The sequence below is a fragment of the Lissotriton vulgaris genome, chromosome 5 (genome assembly GCF_964263255.1).
Source record: "Lissotriton vulgaris chromosome 5, aLisVul1.2, whole genome shotgun sequence".
Taxonomy (NCBI): Eukaryota; Metazoa; Chordata; class Amphibia; order Caudata; family Salamandridae; genus Lissotriton; species Lissotriton vulgaris.
In genome coordinates this window covers 815,591,045-815,618,123 of record NC_141693.1, presented here as the reverse complement: position 1 = coordinate 815,618,123, position 27,079 = coordinate 815,591,045, and the positions used below count along the sequence as shown (strand labels likewise).

Here is a 27,079-nt window from a genome sequence, read left to right as displayed (position 1 = left end):
CTGACAATTCAATCCAAGTGGGGTCCCTTCAAAACAGACCTGTTTGCGGACCGTATGAATACCCACCTGAAGAATTTCTTCAGTTGGAGACCAGACCCTCAAGCCCTGAATGTAGATGCATTCCTGCAAGACTGGAGGGGACTAGCTCCTTATGCTTTCCCTCCTTTTGCAATGCTTCCTCGAGTCCTTCTCCATGCTCGACGTTACAAACAAACTATGGTAGTAATAACTCCTCTTTGGAGATCTCAAGCTTGGTTTCCCATTATCCTGGAAATGAGCATAGATTTTCCCATCCTAATTCCCTCTTTCAAAGAAATCCTACTGGATCCAGAGGGTCATATCCATCCACTAGTAGAACAGGGACTTCTTCCTCTGACGGCATGGAAGATTTCCGGCGACAATGGCGAATCCCTGGCCTTTCGTCTAATGCTTTCAGACTCATTTCTGAATCCTGGGCATCAGGAACAAGGAAAGCATATAGATTGGCATGGAATAAATGGGTACGTTGGTGCATTCAACGATGTTACGATCCCATTTCAACTGATTTAGTTAATGTTGTTAATTATCTTTCAGACCTCTTTACTTCCGGTCTATCTTATAGAACCGTGAATGTCTACAGATCTGCAATCTCTGCTGGTCATTCCTTAATTAATGGGATTTCTGTTGGACAGAATCTTCTAACTAAGAAAATAATGAGAAGTATGAGGGTTATTAAACCACCTGGTCCAAGATACTCTACCCTATGGGACGTTAACCTAGTTCTTAGAACCTTATCTTCGTGGGGAGATAATTCTTCTCTTTCCCTTAAACGTATCTCTTTTAAACTTACCGTTCTTCTATGCTTAGTTTCTTTTAGAAGAACCTCAGATGTTAAAGCCTTAGACATCTCATCCAGAGCCTTTCAACCTGAAGGAGTTTGTTTTTTCTTGAAAAGAAGAACTAAAACACTTTCCTCTTCTATTTTCTACCCCTATTTTCATGGGAATAATAGACTTTGTGTAGTTAAGTGTTTAAAAGAATATGAAAAAAGAACCAAAGCTTTAAGATCAAACGAACCTCAATTACTAATCTCTTATAGATCTCCTCATAAGGGAGTCTCTGCTCCAACTTTAGCCAGATGGGTTAAAAATGTTATGTATGAAAGTGGCGTGGATATCTCAATTTTTGGGGCTCATTCTATTAGAGGTGCCTCTGCATCTAAAGCTTTCTGTCTTGGTGGTGGATTACAAGATATCCTTAGAGCTGCAGATTGGTCTAATGATGCTATGTTTAAAGCTTGTTATTTCAGACCAATCAACAATGTGATTGACAATGTTCTTAATGCACTTTAAACTTGCATAATATGGCCTCCGTGTCGTGCCATAAAATTTAGATTTTTCACAGCCTGCTGGGCAGAAAATCTGGATTTTATTAAGGACACGGAGGCTAATATTATCCCTCCTCTTGCTTTGATATCCCACCCTACTCTTTATACAATTGTTATAATATTGTTCTTTTCTTTCAGAATAAATTGTTTCTTCTCTTCTGCAAGTTGATATTGGAATTCTTGGTTCTCCAGTTGTTTTAAACTCTACGCATATGTTCTTCATGATGATCTTTCTTCGCAGTTTTTGGACAAAGAAGGATGAGAGATAGTCTACATGGGACTTTATACTACTTTAGAATGTTCATTGAAGTTCCATGTTCTTCAATTGTTGCTGCTGAGCTGTGGTAATAAAGGAGATTTGCATAATATTAGCCTCCGTGTCCTTAATAAAATCCAGATTTTCTGCCCAGCAGGCTGTGAAAAATCTAAATTTCACGAGCACATTGCCCTCCTATAGAAGCAATTGTTAATGAACTGGCGAAAAAGGGTCATCGCCTTGAAATGGCATTGTGAAAATTGTTTATATTGTGTTCCTAAAGTGCTTTGTAGTAAAATATATTAAATTGGCCTTTTAATTCAGTACGTTCTGTTCCTTTTTCATAAGACAATAGCATATAAATGCATCAAATTAACAAAAATGTGAGCTCTAATTGTTGTCCAGTTTCAAATGCAGAATTCACCAAATTTTTTCAGCCATTTTAGCTCCGCCCCATCGATTAACATTAGCCACGCCCCTTCATTTGCCATGTTAGGCCCCCCACCCCCCGAAATTAAGATCTAGTTGCGCCCCTGATGTCATGCCAGGCGATCGTTATAGGGGAAGGGAAATCCTTTAAGGAGAGTAATTTTCTCTCAGGATTACCCTTCTTTATTAAACTCAGTAGCAGCAACATCGTCGTGGTGTCACCAGGGGTTTCAGTGGAAGCTTTAATATTACATACAAGCCATAGTTGCTGCTTATATATCTTATGCAAATAACAACCATTGACAATCCAATGGCCGTGACTTGTTGTAGGTATGATGTTACTTGTTGTATCATATATCTGGATGCAATGACAGAAACAGCAAAATACAAGTCGGGCGGCACACTATGCTAAGCATAGATTTTTAGCCTATGTGTTTTAAGCCACGCCCTTAATTATATGGCCATGCCCCTTTGAGAGACCCCCCAGTTTTTTCATCCCACTTAAAGCCCTGGGTGGGGGTAAGTAATCAAATGACATAGAAGACGCGGAACTTACTGTTTCTCAATAATCACGTTAAACAAGTTGGAAGAGCACAGGGGCCTTTGTAGGCCCATGTTTGGAATTTGATCTGTGGAGGGAGCAGTGGTCCTTTCCGGTTCTGGACCCGTGTACCTTGGCAGGATAGTCTTACAGAGGGCTCTCAATAGCACTCAAGCTTGTTCTCTACCAGGGGGCCCCGGTAGCCCCTTTCCAAGGTCACGTGATACAGGCTTTTCCTTCCTGCACCGTTGGGAAATCATGAGCTGGTGATTTAAGAGAATAGAATCAATGAGTTTATTTTACCCTTTAACTTTCACTGGAGCAGAGGAAATTTAAAACGGATAACTTTAAAAAAACAAGCTCTGGTACATGCGTCCATTGCCCAAGCTACATTCTATAGTACTGTTTAATTGCAGCACATGACGGCTCACTTGAAATTAAAGTCTGTGATGATGAATTAAACTAACATTAGGGGCACAGCTGTTCCCTCACCTGTCGCCCCCCCATTACAATCCCATCACGGCAGCACCACCACCAAAGATGGAAAAAACAAACATGGTGCGCTCTCCCTCACAGTCCTTAAACATAGCCTCCGATCAGTGTCACTGAAAAGCATTAATTAAATGCAATGTATTCCCCTTTTCGGTGTCTGATGCGGTGCAGAGGAATGCCGACTAATCAGATGGTGTTAATTGGGGCCAGCCAGTGAGTGCTCATGCAGGGGGCACCAAGAAATCGGTTTGTCAAGAAATGTGAGGGATTATACATTTTAATATTTCTCATTGCAATAAATGATTGAAAGTTGAGCATGCACTAACATAAGAAAAAGCTTCACCCTCACCTTAAAAATCTCAGCAGTTAAGGGAGCACTAATATACCGCAATTTAACAAGGTAACATATGAATTCTGCCCAAAACTTCAACAGTCTATTCGGATGGAGACGGGAGACACTTTATGGAAAGCTTTGCAAGCGGAGTGAAAAGAAAAATATGGGTTCTATTTGTTATTTGTTTATTTATTAAAATTTCAGATTCAACAGCCAGGCATGTGCTACTACTAGATTAGCGTGTCAGTCCGAAGAGGAAAGAAGCACGAGTGAAAACAGAGAATAGTAGAGAACCACATAACAAAATAGGCAGGCGGTCTCTTAAAACAGACGCTATATAGCATGACGTGTAATGAAGAATAATGGACCCACAGAGCAACCCAATATGTATTTGCCACAACAGATGTATTAATTGCTCAGTATACACCGATAGTGCTGTTCAATAGACTGCGTGTTGCATGAATCACGATGAGGCAATTCCTTTACAAATGTCGAGAATAAAGCGTGCCGAGTTACCACTGCGCAAACAAGCACTACATCTAATGCACAATACCCTTCCAAGCACTGTGTGCGTGGTGCACAGTACCCATCTTAGCAATGCACACAGAGGACTTTTCCCATCCAAGCACGATGTACAGTACACATCCAAGCACAGTACCCCTCCTAACACTATGCTAGCAGGATTTGCAGTGCACAGTACCCATCCTAGCACTGTACGCAGTGCAAAGTGCCATCTTGGCACTGTGTGCAGTGCTCATTACTCATTACCCATTCTAGGGCTGCGTGCAGTTCACAGTACCAATTCTAGCACTGTGTGCAGTGCATTGTACCCATCGCAGCACTGTACACAGCAAAGTATGTATCCATTGAGCTCTGTGTGCAGTGCACAGTACTCATGCTGGCTACGTGTGCACTGTGTGCGGTGCATAGTACTAATCATAGAAGTGTGCGTGGTGCACTGCCCATCAGTGTGCCCAGTGCACTGTAGCCATGCTAGTTCTGTGTGCAGTCAGTGCACAGTACAGTAGCTATGCTAACTTCATGTGGATTGTGTAGCGGTCTAGTGTTTCTGCCCTCGGGCAGATTGCAGGAAGCACCCACATACTATGTAGCACTCTCTGGCCAGGCGTGGCCAGAGAGCTTAAATAAATGGGCAGAGGTCGCTCGTGGCTTCGGGTCCCAAGTAGCACAGCACTGGCGTGGTTGTACATTCTTTGCTCCCGCATAATAACACCCCTCTAATTGCAGCTTGCCCCCTCGAGATCTGGCCCCCCAACACTGGCGATGAGGGTGGGATCATCCTAAACCCCCACCACACGGAGAGAGAAGCGCCGCCGAGGGAAGCACAGAAGCCGCAGGGTATCGCGGAGAAGACTCAAGCAGCGTGCATCCCCTGCGTGCGTGCCCCCCCCCCCTGGAGTGCCGAACAATGAGCGGACCGGAAAACAAAAGAGGTGAGCGCCGCTGCCGACAAGCGCGCGGACGCCCAAGACTCACCAACAAACCCTGCAGGCGCCCAGACAGCGTGGCAAGGCCCGCGATGAATATCAAGTGCGCGCATGCGCTCTGGTAACAGGCCCCAACGCAACGCCAGGAACACGGAAGCAGCGCACATACGCTCCCCACGTGCCTGCAAGACCGCTACCATGCAATTGCCTCATGAAATAGCCCCAAACTGCAGGCACACACGTAGGAAGCCTGTGTGCAGCCAGTCGATAGCAAACAAGCATTGGCAAACGCAAAGCCAATCCAAAAGCCTGCATTGAAACAGGCAAAGGCAAGAACTGACACCCCCCTGAAGCTGCAGAGCCTCGCCACAGCAGGCTGCACACACCAGCAGCAGCCTGAGCGGAAGAACACCCAGGGTTGAAAGGCAAGGCGCAATAACCCTCAACACGCCTTGGCAAGTGCAACAAGTTCTGATCTCCAAACGGCCAGCATGTCAAACCAGCCACCAGCCGCAGTGCAGCAACCCACGGTAGTGCACCTGGCGCAACCACCCCCACCTCCAGCCCACTCCCAGATTCAGGCATTACCACCGTTCAGCGAGTTGATAGAGCCATCAATTGCGGCGCCAAGATGGGCAGTGTGGATTGGGAGACTTAACAACTATTTCATCGCCACTTGTGAAACCGGCAAGGCGGTCAAAAGGTCGTTATTGCTGCACTTTGGAGGTGATGAAATCTACAAACTATTTGCACACCTGCCAGACACCGGTGCGCGAGACGATTATGACTCCGCTGTGAGTGCGCTAAATGCTAATTTTGACACCCAACTCAACCCTCACTATGAGCATTTCAAATTCCGGCAGTCAAGACAGAGGGAAGGAGAAACCATGGACGCCTTCCGGGCATGGCTCAGGGAGTTGGTGAGCATGTGCACCGAAGACGACCAGACAAAGAAAGTCACGGCACAGGTCATCCAAGGCTGTAGGAACAAGCTGCTGAGAACGCTCATACTCCGGCAACCACGCATTACCCTGGAGGAAATCCTGCTACTCGCACACTCGCATGAGTTGTCCGACGTGAGGGCGACAGCAATGGAGGCCGCACTTAATCCACACGCAGAGTCGCCGGCGCACGTGAAGACTGAGCGAGTGGACACAGTCCGCACACCTACTCAAAGCGGATGCGGGAGGTGGTCTGCTAAACCCGCACAACGTGCCCCGTGTGGGTATTGTGGGAGAGAAGAGCACGCCCAGGACGGATGCCCAGCTCGGGGAAAGACGTGCTCCAAGTGCAGAATTCCAAACCACTTTGCCAGCGTATGCCGAGGAGGATTCAGAGGGAAGGCCGCAACAGGAAAAAGATCAGTAAACAGCGTTGTTAGCCACCTATCATTGGAAGAACCGACAACGTCCCGCGCGACCAAGGCACCATCTCACAACCAACAACGGTTGGATGATTCCTCGACAGACGAGGATGAAGAATGTTATTTCGTATCCTTCGCAAGTGACCTCAAGCGAAGTCGAAGGCCGCAACCAAAGTGCAGTGTCGAAATAGACGGGTCCCCAGTGACCCGGGTGATAGACACCGGAGCGACGATCAATGTAATGAGTATCCAGCAAGTCTAAACCCCAGACTGCAGCTCACTCCATCGAGAGTTCGGATTCTCACCTATGGAAGCCAGAAGCCCCTCCCTCTCCGAGGGAAAATGGTGGTTCAAGTCAAAGCTGAAGGCAAAGAAGTGACAACAACCTTCCACGTCGTGGATAAAGAGACAGACCTGCTGGTTGGCAGCCACACTGCGGAGGACCTCCAACTAATAGCGTTTGCAAACACAGTGAAGACCCTCCAGACGGAGGACATCTTGGATCTATTTCCACAGTTGTTTCAGGGACTCAGAACCATCAAGAAAGAGCCAATAGAACTCCACATTGACAAGGCGGTGCAGCCCGTGGCACTGCGACACCGGCGGATGCCATTTCATCTGAGGCCCCTAGTGGAACAGGAGCTACAGAAATTGGAACTCCAAGGCGTCTTTGAAACGGTATCAGGCACCACCCCGTGGGTGTCGCCCATGGTCATAGCCGAGAAACCGAAACAACGTGGCCAAATCAGAATTTGCATCGACATGAGGATGCCCAATCGAGCAATCAAACGGGAGAGACATCTTACACCTGTTGATGACATCCTGGCAGACCTAAACGGATCGCAATGGTTCTCTAAACTCGACCTCAACGCCGGATACCATCAACTAAGGCTAGCGGAGGAAAGCAGATACATAACAACGTTCTCCACCCATCTCGGACTCCGCCTGTACAAACGGCTCAACTTTGGAATATCGTCTGCAGCCGAGAATTTCGAGAACGCCATGAAGGAAATCTTGTCAGGACTTCAAGGCGTCCTCAATGTCAGTGATGACATTCTGATCCATTCCCGCACAGTCGAAGAACATTATCGAAGGCTGAGGGCCACGCTACAAAGTTTGGCCGAGCACAGTGTAACCCTGCACAAAGAGAAGTGCCAATTCTTCCAGAGGTCAATCGGGTTCTTTGGATACGTGTTCAGCTCCGAAGGGATCAAAGTGGACCCCCGAAAATCACAGGCCATCCAAGGTGCTCCCGCTCCGACAAGTGCATCTGAAGTCAGAAGCTTCTTAGGGATGGCGAAGTACTGTGCAAGATTCATCCCGAACCTGGCCACCATTGCAGAGCCGCTACGGAATTTTACCAAAAAGGAAACTATCTGGAGATGGACAGCTGCCGAAGAACAAGCCTTCACCCAAGTAAAAACAGCGCTACTGGACAGCACCACAATGGCGTATTTCGAACCTGCCAAAGCCACTGAGATACTGGTAGATGCCAGCCCCGTTGGACTAGGGGCACTGCTCACCCAGGAAACGCAGCCAGGTATATGGACCCCTCTCGCGTTTGCGAGCAAAGCTCTAACCTCCGTTGAGTCTCGCTACTCACAGATTGAAAGAGAAGCATTGGCGGTGAAGTGGGCCTGCAACCACTTTCACCTATATGTGAGTGGACACCCCTTCCGGGTGGTGACTGATCATCAACCACTACTCCCTCTGTTCAAGGGAACAGCCCTGCATCCGCCCCCGCGGATAGAATGGTGGGCTATACAAATTCAACATTATCAGATGGACCTGGTGTATCGCCCGGGAGCCAAGAACCCAGCAGACTTCCTATCCCATCATCCGGCACCCGTGAACGAACCAGACGTGGCGCACGTTGAAAAAACTGAAGAATTCATCAACATGATTGCTCAGGCGTCGTGCCCCGGGCCATGTCACTCAACGAAATCAAGGAGAACACTGACACCGATCCGGTACTCAGCAGAGAAGTCCAAGCCCTGACAAAGGGATCGTGGGAAGGATTCCTCAAGAACGTTGAGGGCTGGAACGAAGAAGAAAGGGCCCGACTAGGGGCAGGTCTGGTGAGTCCACCGAGAGCTGAGCATTGCAGAAAGCGGATTCATCCTGAGAGGGTCACGGATCGTGATCCTGAAAAGCTAACAAGAACAGGCGACCGTCCTCGCCCATGAGGGACACCAAGGTACGAAGAGGATGAAGTCCCGAATGAGTGAGAAAGTGTGGTTCCCCAATCTCGAAGAAAGTGTGGATGCCCTAGTTCGCAATTGCAGATCCTGCCAGCTCACCAGCAGTTCAGAAGCCCCTGCTCCAGTCATTACTGAAGAGCCAGCGCTGTCACCATGGGCCGGCCTAGACTTTGGAAGTTTTCCTGATGGCCGGATCACTGTAGTCCTGGTTGACAGCTACACCAAGTACCCCATAGTGGAGGTAGCGCCGTCGACAAGCTTCACCAACGTACAGCCAATACTGGCCAAAGCGTTCGCATTGTTTGGTTTGCCTCAGGTCGTTAAAATGGATAACGGACCGCCCTTCCAGGGTAGCGAATTCAAAGACTTTCTGAAAGAGCTCGGGATCCGGCATCATCGGATTACACTGCAATGGCCGCAAGCGAACGGAGAAGTTGAGGCGCTTCATGAGAACCATTAATAAAGTGCTTGGTATAGCCACGCAGAAGGAAAGGATCCGGAAACAGCACTTCAGTATTTCTTACGAAAGTATAGAAGCACCCCACACAGCACCACGGAAAGGTCGCCATGGTCACTCATGCTAACTGGTCCCTGGCGAGACCTGCTGCCCATGGCTGACACCTTGGCTCCAGAGCCCTACGACCCTCGAGCGACCCAAGAAAGAAGGCACCTCAACAATGACCGAGCCAGACGACGACGGAGGGCTCATTCCAGAATGATGGTCCCAGGAGACTCCGTGCTAATACGGATGAGATGACCCGGAGGGAAGTTCGGCACCCCTTACGAAGAAGAACCATGGGTTGTGAAGTCTACAAAAGGCACATCAGTCACTGCGGAAAAGCAAGGAGAAGTAATCACTCACAACGTGTCATGGTTCAAGCAAATACCACCAACCACAGATGCCGATCAACACTGGGTAGATACGGCGCCCCTGGAATCAGAGTCCACTCTGACACCCGTCGATTCCAATGTGTCACCGGCCACCGGCCTTGTATCGCCTTCACCATCAGGCAGAGCAAGGAGTGTTGATCGTGTGGAAGAAAGCCGCCAGCGGCCCTATAACCTGAGGCCGAATCATCGGCCCAGCCAAAAACTTGCCGATTTTGTGTGTGAAGAGACATTAAGTGTTTTGTTTGAAAGAACTGATTATAAATGGGATGTAGCGGTCTAGTGTTTCTGCCCTCGGGCAGATTGCAGGAAGCACCCACATACTATGTAGCACTCTCTGGCCAGGCGTGGCCAGAGAGCTTAAATAAATGGTCCGAGGTCGCTCGTGGCTTCGGGTTGCAAGTAGCACAGCACTGGCGTGGTTGTACATTCTTTGCTCCCGCTTAATAACACCCCTCTAATTGCTGCTTGCCCCCTGGAGATCTGGCCCCCCAACAGATTGGACCATAGCTATCGTGGCAGGCTGCGTAGAGCACGAGGCTAGTCCTGGCAGTGTGGGAAGTGGACAACCCCCCCTTCAAAACATGAATACTAATGTGTTACATTTAGGCTGCAAACGTTTTCAACATTTTATTGAGCAACAACTTTCCAACAACGGCTGTATGTTTATCTTACGGACCGGGTTGCGGCTGCCCGGTTAATTAGCTGTGATGTCGGAGAAGTTTACGCGTGTTCTTAGAAATGAGGCCTGCAGCCTGCTTGTGCTTTACATAATCATAACCGGCTGAGAGATACTGCCCCAAAGAGTTCTTCCACAAGTAAAGTCACACAACGCAACACACACAGCGAACTGGTCATATTAAATGCCTTGCTTTGCTTAACGTAGAGTGTGGTATAAACATATGTACTTCAGAGGCATGTGTGTGAGGCACGCCCCTAAGCTCCAGAGAACGCAGATGGCCTTTACACACCTTCTTCTGCTGCCTTGAAGAACAAGTGCGTCTCCCTGATGAAGCCTCTGCGTCTCCTCCCGCTCTGCTGCTGGCGCCCTGGAAGTCACCTGCTGAGGCATCCACTCGGGTCTCCTGACGTCCGCCTGTCGAACCCTGGCTGCTTCTAGGGAAAACGTTCGGTGACCTCCATTGTCCAACGGCAAATCTCCAATTGATGGTGGGAGGCAGAGACAGCACAAGCAGAGGCTCATTATCTTCTCCCGGCATTTCCCAGCCGCTGCTTGTGCTGTCTCTGCCTCCCACAGTCAATTGGAAAAACAGCACTGATTTGTCACGCATGTGTGCGATGTAAGGCATCGCGCGCATGTGAAACAAAGAGTGCAATTTAGGCCACCAATCAGAAAACAAACAAGCACTGAAAATACAACAGGACTTGAATTTACGTGAGCCCTGTTGCATTTGAAACAGAAGTGTGGGAACTAAAGAAAGCACGAATGGGAGGGGGCTGGGGGATGGTTGTGCTGAAAAAAATTACAGAATGCAGGAGGGAAGGGTTAGAGAGAGGGGAACAAAATGGTTTTACCAGTAAAAGGGCTGATAGCCTCGGAAGAATACTAATGACGATATGGCCGTCAGGAGGCGGGACCAAGAACCTAAAAAACAATCAGAATGCTCAATTTATAATGAAAGCCAATGAAACTTATAGATGGAGGAGGGCGGAGTTTCCCCCAGCTATAGTGTATACTACATGCCTCACAAAGCGATGGCAGGGCTATCGCGCTGCATCACTACGCGAGCCCTAAAAAACTAGAGCGAGTGAACAGGAAAGTGCACAACGAGAATGCAATGCTGCACTTTTGTTGCTTGATCTTTTTATTTTTAGGGCAAATCATGTCTATGCGTCCTGAATTGATACAAAGACACATATAAAGTATATCTCCGAATGCAGTTTTGACTTTAGAGTATGTGTAATTGCATATTAATTTTGCTTAATCAAGCAACAACAAAATGTGCATGAAGAACACTTTCAGAAAGTTCACCATTCTAATGCATGAATACCACTCACTGGTCTTGTTGGATTGCATTAAGCTTCGGGGCCTTTTCCACAGTGGAGTTTTATATCAACCTACTTTCACTGTTTCATTAGTGAGTGCTGGTCCTCCAAATCATATGTTTTCATTTCTGGGCAAATGTATTCAGAACAAGGACAAGGTTTATGGCCATCTTCCAGAAATGCAGGATTCAGAATTGAAGGAGCAGATACACTCTTGGATGCTGTAGATGATCTGAATGGTTCTGGCATCAAATCTTGGCTAGCAGAGGGCTATAAACACTGCTTACCACGAGCGCTACTTGGCTCGCCAGTCCGTTGTTATTTGAACAGTGGGGGCTGGTGAGATTTAAAAGTGGTGTGGCGGAAAAAAATTATTGTACTGCACTGCAGCGAGCGAGCTTGCATAGTGTGCAAGCCCAAATAACCTACGGAAGGTTCGGGCGGGATTCTCCCCCGAGAAAAGTTTGAAAAAGAGTGGACAAATGGTGTATTTTCAAGCACATTTGAGAAAGCAGGAAGGTTAATAAAGCAATTGTAATTGCCTTGCTATTTCCCTGTCAAGCAGCATCACACCCCTGTACATCTCCGTTCTATGTTAATTGCCTTGCTATGTCCCTGTCAAACACCAGCAAAACCTTGTATGTCTCTCTTCTATGTCCATCGCCTTCCAGCTGTTTTCGTTAATTTTATAATTTGTATATGGTTTGCAGGTGTATAAAAGCGGTACAAAAGGGGGTGGTGATGGACAAAGCATCTGAATCAATCAACCACTCACACCCAGTCAAAAGATCTGGATTTAATCCATCACCGTTCTTTAGCCCACTCTGCCACCCCAGTTCAGACATGGCTATATGCAAATCAGTCTGATCCAATGCCTCATGGGAACAGTTCAGCCTGAACTGCCAAGCCATGTCTTCCCTGGACCGGAAACAAGCTTCCGAGGAACGGTTTCTGGCATTCCAGCCGTCTTCAGCCCGGCTTGCTTGAATCCAGTGGCAAAGTGAGCAAGGGACTCACGTCTGAGTATACCCTGCCACACTTATGGCAGCCAAAAGCGGTACAAAAGGGGGTGGTGATGGACGGAGCATCTGAATCAATCAAACACTCACACCCAGTCAAAAGATCTGGGTTTCATCCATCACCGTTCTTTAGCCCACTCTGCCACCCCAGTTCAGACATGGCTATATGCAAATCAGTCTGACCCTGTGCCTCATGGGAACAGTCCAGCCCGAACTGCCAAGCCATGTCTTCCCTGGACCGGAAACAAGCTTCAGAGGACCGGTTTCTGGCATTCCAGCCATCTTCAGCCCGGCTTGCCTGAATCCAGTGGCAAAGTGAGAAAGGGACTCATGTCTGAGCATACCTTGCCACACTTATGGCGGCCAAAAGCGGTACAAAAGGGGGTGGTGATGGACGGAGCATCTGAATCAATCAAACACTCACACCCAGTCAAAAGATCTGGGTTTAATCCATCACCGTTCTTTAGCCCACTCTGCCACCCCAGTTCAGACATGGCTATATGCAAATCAGCCTGACCCTGTGCCTCATGGGAACAGTCCAGCCCGAACTGCCAAGCCATGTCTTCCCTGGACCGGAAACAAGCTTTCGAGGACCGGTTTCTGGCATTCCAGCCGTCTTCAGCCCGGCTTGCTTGAATCCAGTGGCAAAGTGAGCAAGGGACACATGTCTGAGCATACCCTGCCACACTTATGGCGGCCAAAAGCGGTACAAAAGGGGGTGGTGATGGACGGAGCATCTGAATTAATCAAACACTCACAACCAGCTAAAAGATCTGGGTTTAATCCATCACCGTTCTTTAGCCCACTCTGCCACCCCAGTTCAGACATGGCTATATGCAAATCAGTCTGACCCTATGCTCAGACGTGAGTCACAGGCTCTCCACATCACTGGAGTCAAGCTATCCAGGCTGAAGAAGGCTGATAGCCAGAAACCGGTCCTTGGATGCTTGATTCCGGTCTAGGAAAGACATGGCTTGGTAGTTCAGGCTGGACTGTTCCCATGAGGCACAGGGTCAAGGCTGATTTGCATATAGCCATTGTCTGATCTAGGGTGGTGTGGAGTGCAAAAAAACGATGGACCTAGGCCCAGATCTTTGTACTGGGGTGAATGTAAGACATTGTTCTGCATTCTGTCCATCAACTGTGTTTTTTGCAATTTTCACCCCTAGTGGGCTGGGTATGCTCAGATGTGAGTCCCAGGCTCTCCACATCACTGGAGTCAAGCTATCCAGGCTGAAGAAGGCTGATAGCCAGAAACCGGTCCTTGGATGCTTGATTCCAGTCTAGGAAAGACATGGCCTGGTAGTTCGGGCTGGACTGTTCCCATGAGGCACAGGGTCAAGGCTGATTTGCCTGTAGCCATTGTCTGACCTAGGGTGGTGTGGAGTGCAAAAGAACGATGGATTTAGGCCCAGATCTTTGTACTGGGGTGAATGTAAGACATTGTTCTGCATTCTGTCCATCAACTGTGTTTTTTGCAATTTTCACCCCTAGTGGGCTGGGTATGCTCAGATGTGAGTCCCAGGCTCTCCACATCACTGGAGTCAAGCTATCCAGGCTGAAGAAGGCTGATAGCCAGAAACCGGTCCTTGGATGCTTGATTCCAGTCTAGGAAAGACATGGCCTGGTAGTTCGGGCTGGACTGTTCCCATGAGGCACAGGGTCAAGGCTGATTTGCCTGTAGCCATTGTCTGACCCAGGGTGGTGTGGAGTGCAAAAGAACGATGGATTTAGGCCCAGATCTTTGTACTGGGGTGAATGTAAGACATTGTTCTGCATTCTGTCCATCAACTGTGTTTTTTGCAATTTGCAGGTGTATAAGGCTACTCAAAAACTATTCCTGTTGTATATCTATAAGGATATTCTCTGTGTAAGCTTTACTAGTAACTAAGTATGAATCTACAATAACTATTGGTTTCTTGAACATAACTTAATATTACATAAAGTATAAATCTTCCCCTGTGTATAGCTGTAGGATTACACTTTGTGTAACACTTCTTGATGCCTAAATGTGAGACTTGACTTTGTGTAAGTCTTAACGGTGTATAATTATAATGCTACAGGTTGTGTAGGAGTCTCTAATTTATCACTTAAGTATTAGACTTGATGTGCAACTTCTCGATTAAAAACCGTATAGCTTAACAGTTAATAAAACAAATCTTGATTTCGTATTTGCCAATACTATGAAAAGTAGGGTGCATGCTGTTGCATCAACTCTGCTTCTAAGAACTAAAGAAATGAGACGTGTAAATGTAGTGATATTAAATGCTTTGTGTTAACAAATTTAAGAAGCCAAGGGTTACTTCGTTTTTGACCCAGCACTGTGTAATAAAGGGAGGGTAATTTAAAACCTATTAATGGATTTTGAAGTTTTGACATTTGATAACTCATCCTAACAAGCATAGCCCAGCAGAATAGCAAAACACAGCAAAGCATATCATAACATTATTCAACGAAGCCCAACAAGATAGCATACCACAATCCAGTACAGCACACTGTATCTTAAAATAACATAGGTTAATGTGACACGTCACAACACATTACCATAACAAATGACTCGGCATAGCATAACAAAGCATGGTATAGTTTAAGCAACTTAACATAGCACATCATAGCATAGCTTAAAGCAGCATAACAAAATGTCACATAATATACCACCTCAACATACCGCACAACTCAACAGAACACAACCCAACATAAGAGAAGCCAGCATCAGATTCAGCTTACATTTCCTGCTGTTTTAATCACAAGTAACTGCGAGGACGAAATGCAGGACACATCTTGCGTTTGCCCGGCCCTAAATTAATGTTGTGAAGTCATACAGTGTCCACTATGGAACATCAGTGTTGACACAGTACACATCACCGTCGGTGTTGGTTATAGACGATAACGTGTTTACAGCGAGTGGGGCAGCAGCAGCTTTTAAAGGGAGTTTGGGGAGAGTTGGAATATCACCTTGTGGCATGTGTGTGTTAACAAATAATAAAATGACAGCGTCAACATTAAGCGTACACTCATACCAAGACCAACAACAGGATTTGAACGTGAATGACCATAGAAATGTATGAATCCAATATATTTAATGCCCCCATTTTGTCCCTCAACATTAGCCACCCAGTTTATACAAATACACATACTTTGCTGTCAGAAACAGTGGAGAAATGTATGCCTAAGTGCCTAACGTCCTGTTGGTGGAATTTTCTCACCTATGTCTTTCACAAAATAGTTTTGAAAAAGCCATTCAGCAAGACCAAATTCTGAGAATTCCCTTCCCATTTTTATCCATCTTCCATGCTTTCTTTCACAGTCTTTCTATCTTGAGCTTCTTCAATTGCTTTTGAGGCGTCTCACCCTCCGTCCCTCCCTACTGCTCTACATGCTTCTCACTCCCTTCACCCCACCCATAATTCAACGAATACACTCAGTGGGACTGAGGCTCGAGCCCTTCTTCTTTCGCGTTCCCTCTCGCAAGCTGGCTGCCCAGGTGCCTTGATAATGCAACCTCATCATCCCGGCATGCCCTGCGACGAGCAGGGGAGTTATCATCTCTGAGGCATGTCATGAAAGAGAGACGCTAATGAGACAGTTCCATCTCTCTCCGGGGAAGCCAAGTCAGTCTTGTGACCCCCTCTGCTCCAGAATGGGGAAGATAAAACACCAGAGAGATGTGTGCTGGAATATTTATTGTCCTATCCATCAGCCTTGACAGGTTATTAATTGGTACATCTGCTATCTGCCAGTGCTTCTCAACTCGGGAGTCCTGTAGTAAACAGGCACTGCTGTATAACGTGGCAGATAGGCAAACAAGAGACGCAAGGAGAAATTCTGCCAGAGGAACAGTCGCAACCAGTGGAACATGGCAGTCACATGTAGGGGACTCGCGGGTAGGGGTCACTTGTGGGGGTGTTTATTATTTTTTCTTTAAACTTACCTTACCGGGCCCTGAGTCCCGCACTGCCTCAGCTCCTGGCAGTGGTGGTGTCCCAACAGGAAAGCAGCCACAGGCAGCCTCCCTCCCCTCCCCTAAGCCAATCACAACTCTGCAATGGCAGTGTTGTGATTGGTGAGGCGCAGAGGAGAACACCCCAGCAGGGCCATTTTCTCTATGTAGGCTATAGGCTGCATGCAGCAGCCTACATCGAGAACAAGCATTGGCATAGCCAATAGGTCTTGCCTTTGGGACCTTATAAGTGTTTAGCCATGCAACAGTTGATGTTGTTGCACCAAGTATATTGTGCTTTATAAACAAACACTTATAAGGTCCCAAAGGACCTCAGGACACAAGCATTATAAGGAATTCCTACTGACTCAAACTAGTTCAAGGGTCCTGAAGGGAAAGCAGCTATGGAATTTGATTCCTGGACTAGACGGGGGAGTTTGCCCTATTAGCAGTGTTCTCAACAATTCAGATATGTTGAGTTTCAAATGTAATCACACAACCTTCCTTGAGGTTTTCGCTGATGCCTGCACATACCAATGAATCATTTCAAAGTAACCCTGGGTGTAGTTTGCGATGTAGCGCTACGCAAAGCTATGCAAAGTGCAATTCGCAAGCTACATGTAGCACTACGCAAACTGCGTAGTACCCTGTTCGCGTGGATTGCACAGTGCCGGATGCTTGTTCGCACTGTGCAATCAATGAAAACGGCATCTTGCACAGTGTGAGATGTCTTTTACTGACGCTCAAGTAGATTTTTAATTGAGCGGCAGCTTTCTCAACACAGACTGGTAGTTTCTCATCGCGAGCGGTCGGGAGCATACGCGACCACTCGCAATGAGAAACCTGACCTCCCTCCGTTGAGAAGCTTGCTGGGAAGTTTATTTTCCAGGCTCGCGATTAGCAACTTGATATTGCTGATCGCGAACGAGGAAAAAGTCTCGCCGGGATGCCATTTTGCTTGCTTGCGGTTGCCAACTTAACTTTGAGGACCGTGAGCAAGCAAAAAATGACCGCTACGCTATGCTGTGCGTGTTTGCACTGTGCTACGTGCAATTTGCGTAGTGCGAAGTAGCGCAAACTTCGCAAACTACGTGAGCGTAGCGTAGTGCTTTGCCCAGGGTATTTAAAAGTAGAAAGCTGGCCGCCGCTGATGGGATGACCTCGATAGCTGACCGTAAATGCGTCACTCTGAGTCTAACGGTTCAACACAAATAAAACAACAAGAAGCGCTATTTTTACAATGAAGATGCTGGCCCTGATGCCTATGTATGAATGGAGGGGAAAGAAATGTTAAAGGAGGATGAAATGAGCAGTGATTGTTAAACCAATATCCTTCCCTTTTGAGAGACCGATGGTCGGGTTCGGAAGCGTCATCAATGTGCACCCCAGGGGAGGAGAGTCTGCTATCTAAGCATGGGTAACGGGGCAGAAGGAGTGAAGAGGTGCTCCGGGTAGGGAGGGGTGCTGAAGGCAAGGGGTACAGAGAGGGGGCCCGGGCGATGGATGCACCAGGCCAATACCTACACATGCTCTGGGGGAGCTCACGGATCCTTCTTCTTCCTCGTTGGCTTCCCCCTCTTCCATGGCAGGGCTGCGAGCCTGACAGCGGAGCAGGCGGGTCTCGTCAGTGGTAAGAGCACTGACTGTAGCCAGCGCTGTGTGTGCTGCAGAGGTGGGGACAGGGAGAGGGAGATGCCCCCAACGGCTGAAAGGGAGCGAGTACTGGGAATTAAAATAGAAAGGGGTAGAGTTCTACTGAGAGTGGAAACAAGGGAATGAGGGTGAGAGATGGGTAGGGAGAGACGGAGTTAGGCAGTGAGATCAAAAACAGGAGGAGGACAGAATGGAAAGTGAAGGGCTAAAAAAAACCCAGAGAGTGGGAAGACGGAAGACAGGGACACAAGCAGGGAGCAAAGATAAGGGAAAGGTAAAAAGAACAAGCGTGCGCGCCTTGCGCTCAAAGTTAAAAAAAAACGTTTGACGAGAAGCAGCAGGGGGAGGGGAGAGAGGAGGGGGCCTGCGCCTGTTTCCCTTGCGGGAGCGAGCAGGAACCATCTGTTAATTACAAACAGATGGTTTGAAAGTGCACGCGTTGGCATTCAAAGCAATGCAATGCATGCACGTTTTTGACTGCAAAACAGAATCGATTTCTAAAGTTCTTTTTCCTCTGCAGCACATGCGCGCTGCGTAGGAGAGACCGAAAAAGGGAAGTGCACATGGCCCCAGGGCCGACCAAACAGTCAGTACCCACAACAGTGGGCAAGCCACTCCCCCCTGCCCTTGAGAAGGACTGCCCACCCACCCGCCCCCAACCAGGCACTTCTTTTTTTCTTGCAGTGCGAGAAGCAGAAACATAAAAATGGTAGTTTTACCATTTTATGTTTCTGCTTCTTGCACTGCGAGAAAGCAGTGGGGCGATGCCCCCATGCCACTATGAAGGAGCCGCCTCTGCATTTGAACACCAAGACACTGGCCCAGGAGTTGAACATCAACGTGCCTGCCATTGTCTCTCCAGTCTGGGCCCATGCACGTTGTTTAGAGTTTGGTGGAGCAGGAGCACTGTTGGGAAATGTCAGTGCACCAGCCCCAAGAAACGCATAGCTCACCTGCCCTAGTTGGGGGAAACACTGGTTTCCTGATGCCAGAAGAACCACATCTTGCTCGCTGTTGTAAAGTTCGGACCTGTGAGGTTGTCTAATTTAGAATTGTGGACTTGCCCTTGCGCTTTTTAGAGCAGTGTGACCATCACTACATTTCCTTCCTCTAGAAGTCTAGGTGCAACATGAGAGTCTAGGGCAGGGAAACCACTCAGTGACTCCCATCCTCAGGCAGAAAACTCCCTGCACATCTGGCTCAAAGGTTTTATTTGTTCACATTAGTGAATTACTACTTTTGGGAGTTTGTTCTTGAAAAAGCAGAACAAAATCTGAGGGGGCCGGCTAACATGGCTAACAAAAAAACTACTAATGAGAAGTACATTCATTATTGTCCTCTAGTTATGACTGCATTGTGGAGCGAATTTTACTACCACATTGCATGGATACTGAGATAGCAAAATAAAGTTGACTAGAAACATAGTACTTCCTCTCTTTGGTAACTTATTACTTCCCCCTTTTAAAAGAGCACTGTGCCACATAAACAATGAAGGAGGCAACTCAAAGGGAGATTCCTAAGGGTGTGCAGAGAAATCTATCTATTTGTGTCCATTGGCGGTTTTCTTCAGACTGTGAGCTATTCTCTGAGTGGATGGATTCTAGAATTTGTCAGCTTAACCCATCCATAGATTTGCTTGGTATAAAACATTAGCAAAGCTTTACCACTTTCAATGGAGTCACCACCCTATTAACAGATCGACAGAGGAGAACAAGATCCTTGAGGCAAGGAAATCTTTAGGATAGTCAGCTCCTTTATCAAGCCAGCGGAGCTTGAAAGCACGATACAGCCATCCCCCTCATTATTTATAAAGCTATCAGATTTTTTTAATAGTAAAATCTTGAAAGTCTATAACACCCTCACAACGGTGATGGAGACAGGTAAAATAGAAGGAGTGGGAATCCGAAATACCAAAGATACTTTCTTGAAATTTCTCCCTATCTTCCAACAGGAATGCCTGACAGGGATCCTGAGATGTAAGTCAGGGTCCTCGGAGGATCCGTGCCCGCCTAAATTGTACAGGGCTCTGGCTCACCTGGTGAATCCCGCTCTGAATCATATATGGAACACCTCACTATCCATGGGCATTTTCCCTGATGTATGGAGACATGCGTTGTTATTACCCCTTATGAAAAATCCCAATGTGGATCCGGGAGAGCTTAACAACTAGCGCCCGATCTCACTACTGCCAGCACCAGCAAAGATGTCGGAAAGGATGGTACAGAGCCAGCAGGCTAATTTTATTGAAGGGCATGACATTTTGCATGACCCGCAGTACGGTTTTTGGTCCGCTTTTAGTACTGAGACTGCGCTGTTGGAGGTTGCAGAGTCAGTAAGAATGACTGTGGACGCAGGAGCATCAGCAATGCTTGTGCTTTTGCACCTGTCAGCTGCATTCAACACTGTTAGATGGACTCACATTGATGGCTCTGGGAGGAATGGTCCTCACCTGGCTGAAGTCCTATCTTAAAAATTCTTTATGCAGAGGATCGCTCTCCAGCCCTTTCAGTCGGAACCTAAGCCACTGTGGTGTGGCGTACCGCAGGGTTCGGCCATGAGCCTGCTGCTCTTCAATACTTATCTGGCTGCCCTGTTTTTGCTCATAGCAAATTGGGAAGTGAAGGCAATATCATACGCAGACGACACACAGCTGGTGTTTTCCTTCAAGGATCATTCTGCTGACTCCTTCACTAGGTTTAAGGGATGTTTGAAGGACATCTCCTGCTGGATGAATAACAATAAACTTAAGCTTAATGCAGAGAAGACAGGGGTGTTGTTCTTTGGCAAGGCATCTCCTTCGGCAGCCGGAGTTTGGTGGCCAGCGGAAATGGGCCTGTCACCTATACCAGCAATCACAGCCAAAAACGTGGGTGTAAAATGGGAAGCGGATCTTTAATTCGCAACACAAGTACGGCATGTTGCTGCCTCATGCTTCGGTAAGTTGAGAAGCTTTAGGAAATTTCTACATTTACTACTTGAGGAGTGTTGTAGAGTCATTGTCCGTGCCACAGTGACATCTTGGCTGGACTATGCAAATTGTCTATACTTGGGATTACCCGCTTATCTAATTAAGATATTACACATGGTACAAAATATATCTGCGATATTAATTAGGCGAGTTCCCTAAAAGCACCACATCTCTCCCCATATAAGACAGCTCCACTGGCTGCCAGTTGCGAAAAAGATCGAGTACAAGGCCTTGACCATGGCCTTTGGGCGCTGCATGGCAGATGTCCTAGCTACCATAAAAACAGGTTATGCCTCTACCATAAAAAATGATCATTGAGGTCCAACTCTCAGAACTTGATCTGTGAACCTCACTATGCTAAGTAACGCATTAGGGGCAGATCCTTCACGGTGGTGGCGGTCAGTCTGTAGAATTCCCTGCCGACTAATATGAGCCTGATCCAATCTGAACTTGTATTCAGAAACACCTTGAAGACCTGGCTTTTTAGCCACAGCTAGAACTTTTGGTTATGCACCTCTCATGCCTGCCCATTATAGCGCCGGGACACCTCTGCTTGAGGTAGCTGTCTTGCTCTATAAATGTTGTTATCATTATTATTATTATCATTGTATGCTGGGAACTTATACATATGGTGGATGGTCCTCTTCCAGGAGAGTGGAGGCAATACCCTCCATTGACCTCACCAGAGAATGGGTCATCTGCCCTACTCTAAATTAGGCCTCAGGTGTGGTCTTGCATGTCACCATGCTGTTGTGACTTGAAAAAGAAAGATACCTACCTGCCTGTTTATGAGCTGGACTGCACCTGTCAGGAGGCCAGGAGGAGGTAATGATTCTCATGATGTCAGCTTGATTGCTCTGAAGTCAAGAGCCTGCCAGATTCCCAATATCCAGGAGTAAGCAAGAACATAATCTGGGTTTAAGAGCTACTGCAGCCGTTTTATACATCAAGAAGGGATAGCATTCCACATTGCTCTTTGGATGAGAAAATCAATACTTATACCACTAAACCATGAACTGGGGGGAAAAGTCTATTTAAATACTTACATGAAAGATTTTCCTGCAGCCATCTGGGTACAATTATTCTTTTCCTTGAGGCATTTATGACTCCAACTGAAACTTTGATATGTATGATGCTGTGAATGTGTATGCGTGCATAAGTCCATTCATGCTTGTATAATATGGCATGCAGTGGCTGGTGACATTTGAAAGTGGTGGGTGGAAAAGTTTGGGAAGTGTGAAATGCGGCGAGCGAGCATAGTGAGCAAGCCAGCCTGCCTGTCATAAGGGGACTCTTGGGGGTTCTCCCACCGAGCAAATTTTGAAAAAATCGTTGGAAAATGGTGCATTTTCAAGCACAATTGAAAAAGTAAGGTTAAAAGGCAATTCTGAAATTGTAGTTATGAAATCAATGAAGAGATTTCATATGATAATGATGTAGGTAGCTGCTTATTCAGTATAACCAGAGAACTTCATAACAGACTTTGAGATAACAATGCTGAGAACCTCACAGATTATCAAACTTATTTACATTACTTTACAAATTAAATCTACTGAGGAAATACAAGTTATTGTGATTTGTCGGACTGGACACGATGAGATAGCAAGGAATACACATTAAAAGGCAGTGCGGAACCCTACTAGGCACTGTACGTCTAATTCAGGGGATGTACTGGAATAGGCCAGTCGAGGTGCTGCATTGTGCTATTTAAATTCACTGGTTACATTTATTTTATTATTTTTATTTTTAGCAGTGACATTCCTTGGCGCTTTTTAAGTATGACAACTGATCCCAGCACTGTACCTGGCCCTGTTTTCGTACACTGGCTGTTTGCTCTTGGTGCTATATTAGTGGTACCGTATTAAGTCTAGGGCTGCTACTGTCGCTGCATTGAGTGCTGTTTTAACGCAGTAGTTGGTCTTTGCATTATATTGGGAGCTGATTTAATGCATTGCCTGCTCTTGGCGCTGTGCTGTGTACTGTTTTAAGACTGCAGTTACTCTGGGTGCTACACAGAGCACTCTTTTGAGCCAATGGTTGTGATTTGTGCTGCATGAGGTGCTGTATAATTCAGTGGCTGTTGTTGGCTCCTTCTCTAATACTGATTCAGCAGAAAGACCTGATCAGGTGTCACGAAACCTACACGCAGATGTTAATTGCTTGTGACTTCCTTTTGCATAGTACGCCTCTGCCCCCTCTCTTCAGTGTAACAGTGCTCTAGTATTGTGCAATTTTTAAATAATACATTTATATTTTGTTTACATGATTTTAAATGGTTTGCGGGCACACGTACAAAGGAAACATTTTGTAAGTTTGTATTTGCAACTCGTAATAAGGAACTCACAAATTGCGCTGAACAAAAGTGTCTCAGACACTATTTGCGATTCCTAATGGGGTTGCAATTGACCTGTCTCATCGATTTTCATGAGGCCGGTCGCAAATTGTGATCCATTGGGAAAGTCCTGTAATGAGAAGAATGGTGGGGTCAGCAGACCACCATGTCTGTTATTGCTTTTTAAATGAAGCCATTTTTTTTTTAATTCAGCCCATTTTCATTGAAGGAAAATAGGATGCATTAAAAAAAGAAATATGAAAAGATTCCTTTTAATTTTTTAAGAGTAGGCAGAGGTCAGTGAGACCACTTCCAGCTCTTAAACAAGCATTGGCATAGCAAATAGGTCTCGCCTTTGGGACCTTATATGTGTGTTGCCAGAGCTATTGGCTTTGTTAATGTGTTTAAGCTATGTTGTAGAGCACTTGTGACTGCCTGTTTAGTAGTAAAATATTGCAATAGTTGGTTTTTAGAGGGGCTCCTACATCTTTGATCCTCAGTGTCACTACACCTGCTGCACCATCCAAATAAATTCTCTTTCAACTGCAAGGTAACTGCAATTTGACTGCCCGTTTAATAGTAAAATATAGCAACATTGGGTGTTTAGAGAAGGTCTGACAACTTTTTGGCCCAGAGCCATTGCACCTTCTGAACCATTCAAATATATATAAATAAAACAAATGTGATTATTACCCTGTTTAACAGTAGATCATTTATTAACCTGGGAAAGATGAAAGGTGGGGATAGCCCACCAGATTTTGAACTTGCTTTCTGAATGAGGAAGAGGGAGAAAGAGGAAGGGACATGCCATTGAAAGAGAGGGAGAGATAAACTGGAGTATGCTTCAACAGAGAATTCTAGAATTTGCAAGAATTAGTAATAATCAGCAGAGACAAAAGACACAGAAAATAACATTCTGAAGTACGAACTTGATCTTGACAATCACTCAACTTTTCATTGATCAGGATCCCTTTCAGGGCCTGTGACTACATGCTTGCTGAAAACATATTTTAATCAAGGATGCCCGCATTTCTACACTCATGTGAAGAATCTCATTCTGTGCACAATGATTTAGCAGTCACTGGAGGCGCACCTGAGGAATCGCATAACTAGCTCTGTGTGATTGCAGTCTGCAGCACACAGTGCTTAGCAGTCTACGCAGAACTCGTCTGTTTTTAACAGCGTGTGGTCAATTGCAAAAGATTTGTTATTCTTCTGCAAAAGGAGAAGGGGCTGCTGCGGAGCTGACACAAAGAATGCATGCACAGCAGGCAAAGATGTCCCAATGATATTACATTGATGGGTATAGACAGGACTTTGGACTGCGCTGGCTTGTATTTTATTTTGTCCTTTGTCATCCAAATTCACTCTTTTGAGACTAATAAAAATGGCAGCCGAATGATGTGGTACCGCAACAGTGTAGCCTACCTCCTTGACAACTTGGCCTTAAAGAAAAGCATCAGCGAGGCTTGGTAAAGGTTTGCACAACATGCAAAGACAAATAACACACCGCAACAGAGCATGAAGTGGAGCGACTGAAAGAAACAAGTACAGCACAAATGTGAAAGTGACCGCAAGACAGGCAAATGTAAACAAGTGCGGCCACGCTAATTAGAAACAGATGGCTCTGCGCGCCGCTGCTCGCTCTCACAAGGTGGATGCGTAGGAGTCAACATTTTGAGAAAAAGGTGGGACGTGTACCAGCTCTTGGCCCATTGCCTGCTTTCTTTTCTGACAGAGAAACGCAAAGGCCAATACAATTACTCCAAAAAAAAGCCAAACTCACATGTTTCAGAAAAGTGCAGACCGATTCCAAGAGGTCATCTCCTAGAGCAGCACATGCGCGCTGCGCTAGGCTCGACCTAAAAACTTTGGCCCTCACATTCACAAAGGGGAAGGGGTCCCTTGGAGACCACTACTTGTTTGCAAATGGGTTACCGCCTCCTTCACGGAGTCAGTAAAACATGAGTGTTTTGCTACTGCATTCTGGTCACAAAACATTCAAATATGCCCCTGCGACTCGCAAGCGAGGGTGTTCTTGAATTGCTCGATTAAAACATGACACCCTTTACTTCTATGACATCTGACATTTTATTTTATCGCCCATTGCATGTATAGATTTCTAGTCAGTGTCTGTCTAGCGTGCCCGTCTTTTCTTTTCATGAACGTTGGTTAAAAATCAAAAGTGCTGATAACATGATGCTGCACTTCTATTGCTGCAACAATTTTCTCATTTACAACTGTTTAGTGACTGTTAATAATCACAGTTATAACAGATTTAAAGTTGTATATTTTGGAATTGCTTCCGATCAGAGTAGCATTTTGGCATACTCAATTATGGGGCAGAAACAATGTCTGTTTTCATTAAATGTTTAAAGTCAAGTGTTCATTTATATTCAAAGTTCATCTCATAAATGCACCTTCTTCCCCTGCAACCCTTGTTTTCTATTCATAAATGCTGCCATTTCATGACTTCCGCAAGAGATTACAAAGTAGTCCGTTCTCTATGTTGTAAAACTAAATAGAACATATGGTGGGCGGTCCTTTTAAAGGATGAAACTACAAACCGGGACACGGATTGGCTACACTGCTGCATATAAATTAGTATAATAATACGCCTTTTGCTGTACTGGACTCTCTTTTCTTAAAAAACATCATAGGTAACTTGTGATTAGTTTCTAATGTGACCCGGGCAGATGTAGACAGACACCACCGCCACGACATTCTCACCCTCACATTCATGAGAGAATCACCTGCTCTGGTGTTCCTCCGATAACCTTTACTTCTGGTTCTTGCAAGTGATGAGTGGGTTTTCACGCTTGTGCGTGACGTGTGCCATCCCATCCTTGTTACGACAGGGCACATTACCTCTCTGAGTTAGAACTAGTGGTCCTTTTGAACAGTTACATTAAAATTGTTAAAGATAGAATAAATGATTCTGAATAGTTTACTCTGGTTTTTAGGAAAGTTTTAACAACAAAGACAAAATGAAATTGCATATGTGATCACACAACTGGGTGAAGATTAACACATTTTACATTAGCCATGCACGTTGTCACAGAAGGTATGTCATATAGGAGCTGACAATGGCATCAAGTGCATTATTTGTATTGTGGACTAAATGCATATTTATGCTCCACTGAAGGTAAAGATGTAGAGGCACATAAACTCCCGGTGGTGTTAGAACAATACGTTTGTGTGGTACATAATTTTCCTGGTATAATCATATGCTGGATATGTTTTACATGGATTAAACCAAAATGAGCCTTTATAATCTGTTTGACAGTTGCACGATATTCTTTAAGAAGATATACAATCACATCATGTATCCCTAGACTGCCATAGCAGTGCACCTGAAAAATGTTTGTTATTAGAGAGAAAATGGCTAAAGTATTCGCCAGCCCTGGAGCTTGTGTTATGAACTACAGCTGATTCTGTCTTCAGAAACTGTTGCAGAATTAGAGACTCACAAGGCTCAGTGGGTTTCTCAACCCGCCTGGAGGCACATCAGGGTAAAGGTCAGCCAGTATGCATTAAGCGTCACTGGTAACACCTTGGCCCCCAGACACCGAAGCAGCTAAGCAAAGATGGCAAAATTACAGCCGCTGAATTCGTCCAGGCCGGAATGATTGCGAGGCCTTTTGGAGTTGTAGGGCCATGGGGGAGGAGGACTGCTGCCTTTTTAGACACAGCTCCAACGAGCCTTACTGCGAAGCACGCCCTTGTGAAGGAAGAAGGGAGGGCCATTGAGACCCAGTATAGGGGTATACCATTGAGGTGGGGAAGATCTATGGGCTGGCCACCACCAGTGATTATAGTGAGGAAGCCGCACCCACATTCTC

At 46.2% G+C, this 27,079-nt stretch overlaps 1 protein-coding gene and 1 pseudogene across 1 annotated transcript in view; one reads left to right on the top strand and one right to left on the bottom strand.

Moving 5' to 3' along the window:
• LOC147711625 (beta-microseminoprotein-like) overlaps positions 1–27,079 on the bottom strand; it is a 124,256-nt gene that overhangs the window by 23,544 nt on the left and 73,633 nt on the right. The gene's annotated exons all lie outside the window — the stretch shown is intronic.
• LOC147711626 (small nucleolar RNA U13) lies at positions 26,012–26,115 on the top strand (annotated as a pseudogene).